This window comes from Anneissia japonica, unplaced genomic scaffold (genome assembly GCF_011630105.1).
Source record: "Anneissia japonica isolate Jap-2015-1 unplaced genomic scaffold, ASM1163010v1 scaffold288206_len369265_cov204, whole genome shotgun sequence".
NCBI classification, from domain to species: Eukaryota; Metazoa; Echinodermata; class Crinoidea; order Comatulida; family Comatulidae; genus Anneissia; species Anneissia japonica.
Genome location: NW_022696227.1, coordinates 157,519 through 167,330, shown reverse-complemented (window position 1 = coordinate 167,330; position 9,812 = coordinate 157,519).

Here is a 9,812-nt window from a genome sequence, read left to right as displayed (position 1 = left end):
AGTTAGGGCGTTGAATTAACTATCACCAATTATTGACACGCGAACACGACATCGTTAAATAAACAATGTACTCTCAACGTTCATTTCAACGCAACGCAACTCAACGCAAACGCAACGCAACGACAACGGGTAAAACGTGTTGGGATTTTTGCAATACAACTGGCCGGTACTGTACAGTACTATACAGTAGTCCTACTATATGTTTATAGATAGTTGGGAAACTGTGTTACAGTCATACTGTTACAACACCAATTTGTGTGCTGAGTTGGATAAAGACAAGCTTATTTTTGTTCATTGTTGTTGTTCTGAAACAAAACAAATTTAAAATATTGATATTATTTCCATCCACCACCCCCATTCCCACCGGAAAATGCCACCATGGAAATAGTACAATATAATGGAAACGGCTTGTAAAAATATTGAATAATCTGCAGTACAGAATATTTCATATATCTTGTACTGTTTACAGACAGTATCATCAGTTCATTCATCTGTGTTGCTTCACCATGGCATTTTTTATTTACAGTATACAGCCAACAAACTATGTAAAAAGTAACTTATTTTTATATGTGCCTTCCTTTAAAGAATAACCGAATCACCTTATGGCCAAAAATGGATGTCCTGCTCACATCACAATATACTGAATGATGTTCAGAGTCAAGTTTCTTAAGTATTTCAATTCATGTTGCAGACTCTGGGACAGAAAAAACAAATTCACCGTACTAGTGTTTATCCAGCTTTATATTAATTAGAAATTATAAGAATAGAATTATTATAATTCATTTCTTCCCAGTGAGTACATTACCTGTACTGTACACACAAAAGAAAACTTATAATCTAGAGTAGAATGCAAATTCTATTGAAAATTATCAAAATTCCTTTTAAGAAGTCTTAACATTATTGAGAATTTTAAAACGTATAGATAAGAAATTAAAATAAGAAAGTCAGGGTAGACTATAAACACTACATACATATGTGCCCTAGATTTGAACTACAGATATTCTTGAGACATTCACTCACCAGGTCTTAAGGTTATTTAACCCTTAAATAATATTTACCTTTACTATAAATATTTATGTGTAGCTAATGTTTAAGGTGTTGAGATATCATATGGTTGTGGAGATCTGTTGTGTTTAAATGTTTAGGTATAAGGATCTTATCATGGTGCAGACATAACTAGTCCCTCTTAAAGTTTTTATTGCTAAAATTACTCTTTAAAATCAAATTATTCCAAACTGAAGCTTTACTGTACTCTCTGCAGTCTCATTCCCTGTGTTCCCTGTTCTGTCCCTTTATGAACTTTACTGCATGATTGTGGCCCTATATATAGTTGTCAGTGCTATTAAATTTACTTTGACGCTTTGAGTTAAGTATTAATCATTTGGTATACTACTGTATTGGCTAATGGCACATTCATACGTCACAAAAGTACATTAGCAATGTAACCAGTTTGTAATACTGCAATACTTTCTAAAGTAAACTCAATGTGTTTGGTACATAAGACTTATTCTAAAGCAATACCAAATAATGTTTGTACATATACTATATCTATAAACTTTGTAAACTATCTGACTGCTACATGCAGTGAAACATCATACTGTAGTATGACTGTGGCAAATTGCTAATTTCTGCATCCTACTGGTTTTACTTAAAATAATTTGTTTAATGGGAATTAATAAATCTTATCAAGATGAATATTAAGAATGTAACTGTTAGTGATACTACATTAACTAATCATTGACAAGATAACTGATGATGGGAGCCCAATAAACAGATTAAAAATCTAGGCTTTTGCAACTATTACTACCCTGCTCACTCGCACATGCTGTGACGGGTCATGATGGGCCTCAAGTTTGAGTCCAGCTCAAAATAGAAATCCGTTTCCTTGTGAATGTTAAGATCCTGTTCTTTGGTTATGTGGAAATTGGTTCAATTAAAACAGTCAAGAAACATATCACTCGACCACCAACGTTCTAGTTATTTATAACATTAATGAAAATATGATTTTTGAGAATTTCAAAATGTGAGTAACACGACCAAACCAATTAACTAATAAGGAATTTCAATTAAATGTTTATAGGCAGTGAAGTAGAAGGTTAAAACATCATTCAACGCAGTACATTTTTATAAAGTCTACAAAATCTGTAAAAAGATGTAGAGGTCCTATAATAAATGGTGTACATAAATATTTAATTCAATTCAATTTAACATTTATTCACTTCCTTTTTGCATAAATTTACCAGAAAATGATTAGTTTAATAATATCTGTAATAGTCAAAAATGCAAAAACAGAAAGAAGGCAAACCCCCAAAAAGATAAGTACCTGCAAACAAATCTTATGTTGGGGAAACTGAAATAAAGAAAAACAAGATAATCTGAGATTACAAACTGGGACAGCAGTTAAAAATATAAAATCTGCATCTTACTTCTCCAATCCATCAGCCAAACGAGGCCTAGCATAGGCCTCAAGTTGCAAGCCCATCAGTCGGGCTTACATGCCCTCTGGGCTGCCTCCAGTCCACTGGCCAGAATTTGACACATGGTCGGTACGCACGAGTCAGTCCGCAATCAATCCGCTCGAGTCAGTCTGGCCTAGCCAAATGACTGTCGAATGATCTGCTCGAGTTGGCTCTGTCAGTCGCGACAAAACTATATAATTAAATAACGTTCTAAAATCTACATCCTACATCTGATGAGCACCAAAATCGGGGAGGACGGAGATACATTGCCAATGTGTAAGATTTTGACGTTAAACGGTAAAATAGTTTTTCAGTTATACTCCCGAAAGGACAAACACAAACGTCACGGACAGACAGAACCGGAGCTCATTGCAATACCCTCACCCCAAAACCAGGGAGAATGCAAGACAAAAATCAACAGAAGACCAGTGAGGCAAAACAATACAAATCAGATTTAAACTGACTAAACGAGACAGGTGGCAAAGTAAGTCAGAGAGATATGAAAAAGATACAATTAATAACCCTTAATTAAGTATTTTTAAGCCGGAATAGAAGAAAATGTGCTGGAATTGACATTTACTAAATGAGATGGTGCACTGAGAGTTCCTAAGTTTGGGACCCGGAAATCAAACGAATAAACAGTATGCATTTTTTTCCCATTAACCTTTGATTTCGGGATGTTGTTAGTATAAAAAAAAATGTATTTCATATCAGAGAAAACTAAATTGTATTAATCTGTCTCACTGGAAAATGATAACAAGTATGTTAAAAGAGCAATTACCGTAACTGTTTAAATTTGTTTTTTTGGGAATGAAACAGGAACTAAGATTAGAATCAGAATGCTGTGTACCAAATACTAGCAAACATCTGTTAAGAAATCTGTTCTTGTTCTGAATTAAACTCTTTGTTTGGTTTCCTAATAAAAAAAAAATTAGTATATAAAAATAGCAGAAGAGGTGCCTGAATCTGTAACACTATAAATCAAATTGAATAAAAAAAAGAATACTACTGTAACTATGAGTTTTTATCATCCACTTGGGAACTTATTTTGTGATAAATTGTTCCCTTTGAAATGGTTTACAAGGCAAAATGCTGTACATGGTGTTTTATTTAAGTGAACTCAAAGCATTGAACAATAAGGATGCATACATAACCCTACAGTAAGTCTTGTCCCCGAAGACGAACTCTACAGTAGGGTTAATAATGCCAAACTAGTAATTGTTTGTAGATGGACAACAAAGGCCTTTAACCTATTAGCTTTATTCTGCTTACCCTGTATACAAGCAAATCTCTGAATCAGTCCATATACAGTAATAATCCAAGTTTCACCTCTGAAGTCAATTAATAAGATCCTGGTGATATTGTGCACCAAAATACCTCGAGAAACTAGTAAATATCAACTTGCACATGGTTATACCATGTTCTGCTACGCCTCAATAGAACTCAACAAAGGCTGGGTCATCACACCACCGAGACTCAAGAACAACTGAGGATGCATCCCATCTCCGTAGCATAATGTCCTACGGGCTTAATATTACTTCCTGGATTCTCTTTCAAATGGCTTGCTCATATGCGTTATAACATTGCCCAATAAATCCGATATAAATCTGTCTTTGTGAGCTTTTAAGTAATTAGGAAAACAAAGGATACGACGCTGCTGGAATGAAGACGAATGACATGGGAGAAATTGTTGTTATCAAACAAACATGACATCATATAAGTCTGGTAGTTGTATGAAAACAGTCATTATAAAAACAGGATGATGTACAATAAGCTTTAGTCTGGAAAGGAACATGTTTCTAGTTTAGGTTTGTTTTTTTTTAAGAATACAGAATAGAGAAAACATTATTTTCCAAAAGGTAAATTTGGTTAACATAGATGACCACCACCAGGCAGGGTGTCTTGCTGCATGAAAAAAAAAAATACCTGAAAAACAGGATATAGGATGAGATCATTATAAATATAATGCTCTATTTGGTGTTAAAAAGAAAAAAATAGATTACACATAGGAACAGGAAGCCAAAAGGTAGAACCATTGTATATGGACTATTGACATAGATGAACTTCCTTTTGGTTATTTAAATAACAGTGTTGAGCATAGAATTAAAAGTACAGTACATCTTGGTTTATGAAATTCATTAACAGTATTCTTATGGTAACTGCAAAATGAATGGCTAAAATGCTGACCTCAATTGTTGGAATCAAATCTAGGTTAGGGCAAATATTTTAGCTCACATTAATGACTGTATGCATTCTCCTAATAATTGCACTGCTAACGGCTGAAGTCTACAGTAGGTGAAAACTCACTGAACAAAGTTATAGTTTTTTATGTTTAGTGCAAAAACTTTTGATGTTAAACCTATTTGGTGACTTTTTTATATTTATGAAATTTAATGAAGCGCTGTTGTTATAGACTTGAGATGCTAACAATAGTTGTTACTATACTTTTGTGTTAGTTTCAATCAAAACTATTGTACCTGGCATCAATAAGAAGAATCTTTCTTGCTGTATTTTGTAAACAGTAGACCTACATACTCTAGCAATGCAAAATGTACTTTCTCATCTTAAAAAAAAAATCTATCTACTGCACAGTGTGTATTTCATAAAATGTCAATGTCCTCAAATGACCTCTGTGACATGGCAAAACAGTGGGAATTTATTAAAGCTACTCAATAGAGATAAGAGGCAATTGCAATGAGTTCTAATTAAGATAACTTGCTACAATAATCACATGACTTCTGTGTGTTTGAATAAGATGACAGATTCGTTTAGAAACTGTCAAATCAAAAGCGTCTCCGGCATCCAACAAATTATAAGTACGTTAGGTAATGCAGCGTTAAGATCGCGTGTATCAACACCATGAAATAAGGTTTAAGATTGTTAGTATTAAAACAGTGCAGGATTGTGGGCACCATGCATTTCTGGTAGACTTACTATACAGTATAAGCCTCTACGCACATGTTGTACTGTACCAAAATTGAATGATTATCATGTTTCTACAAACTATATTTATCTAACCCAATGTAAATTTTCTGGAAGTTTAGTTTTAGCAAAATTTACAAATTCTATGAATTACTTCCAATTTCAATTATGAAAATAAATGAACATAGAATGTCGTCTGGCAATCAGTTTTATGATCCAAAACCATGTTACAGGCAGTCACAGTGCTATTGGGTAGCCACTGCCCTCTTGGCATCAGGGAGCTTTCGCGACGCTAGAACGGAATCACTCATGCGTGACTGTCCTACCTGGCGTCCTACGTTTTCTGCATACGTAGATTTGGCCAAATTGCGTTCCAGAATCTACTTGACGAGGTGACCTTAACGTTCTTTACTGTGAATGCCTTCTTTTAAAAGACTAAAAACAGACATTATTCCAACTACTTTACAGTATGACTGTGGAAAATACTTTTAAATTCAGTGAACACAATTTAGTGTATTTGAGATTTAATTTGCAGGAAAGACGTTCTGTAACTATAGTAACAAAATTGTAAATGTATTTGAGCTAATTGCATGAACTAAGGAGTTGTACAGTAATCGGTTGAGAAAGTCTATATACAATACTGTAATATAACCACTTTAGCACTGTACAGTAGATTTCAGCTTAATTTACCAAACTAAGGAGTTGTACAGTAATCGGTTGAAAAAGTCCATATACTATAATAACCACTTTACATAGCACTGTATAGAACATTTAAACTTAATTGACCAAAATCTGTGACGCCAGTTTACACACATTGTATTATTACTTCTGGCACTGTACGTCTCTCAGGTATAATCCCACACCCTACATAACATCAGAATTTATATACTACCCTTTTCCTCGGGCTAAAGTCTAATTTGACAGCTTTTACATTACTGTATTCTTTTAGAAAATAAAAAATTGGATTTGAATTAGGCATGCAGTGAAATCTTGACTTACCTTCATTATGAAGTACCATACCATACCATATTTTTTTGTTATCAGTCGGGAGATTCCCGATTCCCGATGATGTATATCAGCCCAATTTTATGTTAAAAGTGGGTGGATTCATATCCAAGGAACTTGTACGGTAATATAATTATTCTATGATTCATGAACAACCATATGGTCGCCCATTGTCGGTCATGAGTATTATTACAGTGCCCATCCCTTACTGTAGATAAGAGAAAAAGCACAAAAATAGTCTTCAAAGTACTAATACAGTAAAAGTTACAGTACAGTACGGTAATCCAGTACCTACTGTCTCGCATCCCAAATTAATATAATTTCTGGATGTAAAATACGCCTTTAAATAATTCAATATTACTGTATCTTAGGTACTTTATGAATTGATTAAACATTCATTGTATTGGAGAGCAGTCTACAGTCAATCAAAGCAATGGTGCCAATATAACGAATCACCCGCTCAATTAAGTAATAACGGTTGCACGCAATACTCACAAATTCATCCAGTTTGTTGGACAAAATGGCGCCAATGCGTAAAATGCACTCATTTGATAATGTTAAATGCAATAATGGACGTACGCTACACATTCAGGATATGCTGCCCTCAATGAATGTGTGTGTGGTTAAGATAATATTCGTAAGAATCTAAGTAGCACATAATAATACAGTAATCAGGTTTGAATGTAGGAATTGACTATATATAAGTTATGAAATTAAAATATTTAACTCAACAAATGTCCAACAAATTTAATAAGGTGGGTCATCAAGTCAATAAATTAAAATTGAATAATGAACAGGTTAAAGGAATGAGTACAAGTACATACCGTAGTCACCGACCAAAAATAAGTCTGATACCTACAGTACAGTAAGCCTTACTGAAAACAGTTTCTACTATTGAATGTACATGTAGTAGTTTCCATAGTTTAAACAGTTTTGAGACAAAGATTTACAGTTTTGCTATCTGTAGTGCTATTTCTGTAGGCTGTATCCCTTTTCACATATATGGTATTTTTCCGTTTATCTGCAGGTAATAGCAAGCTGCAATCACTTCCACGTTCCTGAATCAGTCAAGTAGAGGATATTCTGTGGCCATCAGAAGTTCCCACAAATCCTGTACTTCACTCCACTTTAAGATTTACTGTCTGTTGAAAAATCTGGTCTTTAGCATCAATCACACATTCTGTACAGAACAGCTTTTGCAATATATTAAGGAGTATCTTTACTCCTTCAGGCTATTTAGCATACTGTACTAACAGTAACTAACTGTACAAGTATATTGTGCTATTTCCTTGTATGTTTAATGTGGTCCAAAAGTTGTTATGGTTTGTTTCAATTAACTATGCTGGTTTTTAAGTATGTTTTTATAGTGACAATCAATGAATTTCCCTTCCAAGAATCTATGAATACCAAACTGCCTATAATATTGTATTACATCACAGCAATGTTTTGGTGAATTCACATGCACAAACAACTAGAATCTGGTCATTTACTATATTGACAAATATTTTAACACTGCAAATCTTGCATCTTATAAACTACTGATTTGTTTTCACATTTCTTTAGCACAACAGAAAAATGTAAAAACAAAACCAAAACAAAACTCTCATATAATCTTACTAAGTTTCAAGTTTCAAGTTTTACTTCAAAATTACACAGAAGGACTGTGTCTCATTCTGAAAGCTGTGCTTTCTTAACAGGTTAACTGAAATATAACACGCACATTTTTATGTGTTCATTCATTCATAAGAACACGCTTCAGGGAAGAAACTTTTACTTGTATTCAAGTAACATTGATGAGATTTCAGTGAAATTTGTATTGACTTCATCTGAAGGATAGGAGGTGTTACAGCTTGCCTTATATAATTTCAAAGTTTAATGCTGAAAACAGTTACTTACTTTTTGATCCATCAATTGAGAACAATTTTTCCATTCTCATTTTCAATTGAAAACAAATAATTTACATGCGCATTTAACAGTTAATAAAAAAACAAAGTCAAAATAATATTTTTATTGGTCTAAAATGTAGACAGCATATTTAATGGACTTACAGTATCACTGAACTTATTGACTAAAGTGCATAATTAATGTGTGAACTCAATAGTTTGAGTAATTGAGGTGTTTAATTGTGTAAACACCTTTAATAATGTCTATAGCATATGTCTATGATATGAATCACATACACAAGCACCACCTGAATGAATAATCCAGGGTCTTCATGCAACACTAGAAATTGAAAACAAGTACATGCTACGGTGCATACTGGTATAAACATCATCAATTATTCATTTTAATATCATAGCCATGTATAATTGAAATATACCCTTTATTAATCAATATTTTCATACTCATTTAGATAATTAGCAACACACACAGGTTTACTCCTTATGTACCAAACAGGCCCCTAACCAGATTGGGGAGGGAGGGGGAGATTTTGGGGTTTGGCTGAACTCCCCTGTTTTTGACCAGTTTTTCTGTACTGTTAGCATTTTATCATAGCTTTGCTTATTAAAGAAAACAGTTCTTAGTTAAACTTGGCCTATAAGAAACCCCATTCCCATGAACCTGGTTACAGGCCTGCCAAAGAATCTTAAAGATATAAAAGCATTAAAAGTGCACCATACATTGTTTCTTTCTTACCTTGCTTTGATCTGAGGCTGTGGATGCCATACTGGTGTAACTGCCTGTAGTAGATTTCTAACTTCCAATATGTATCCTTAACATGTTAGCTTACTGCCTGGCAATCCAAAAATAAATTTCCGTCTTCCCTATTGCTACTGTAGCAACTTCATAAAATTCTTTTTAGTTGTCTTACATAATTACTGTACCCCGAAACTGAAAATTGAAAATGAATTACCACTGTATATCAATATAAATGCAAGTAGAATCACAGAGAATATTATAGAATTGAAAAGAGGGGTTTGTAGATATCCAAGCACCATGTTGGTCAAGTTTTACAACTGCACCACAATAATGGCCATTATTTTCTGTGACATTACATAATTCGAACAATCAATACTAGTAGAAACATTACCGTAGAACTTTATAAACTCAGATTCACTAAAAAATATAAATACATTACATGACATACATTATTCTAAAATTTAAAAAATACCATGATCTTTTATTGCATTTTGGAGACACACTTATCATAAATTTATAAAATATAAAATTGAAGCTCCATCTGGTGGTGACTGCCATTTGACCGAAAAAAAAAAAGAAAAAGAAATTTATGCATTATAATACCGTACCTCTACATTTTGAAAAAAAAATAATTCATAATCGTCTGTCACTGTCAGTTGTATTTATTTTTTTTTATCTTTTTTTTTTTGTGGCCTTATTGCCATCATTAAAATAGAACACAATGGAGTGATAAAACAAAGGCCTAACTATTCTATAGTACAGCAGCTGTAGTGTGGTGCTTTAATG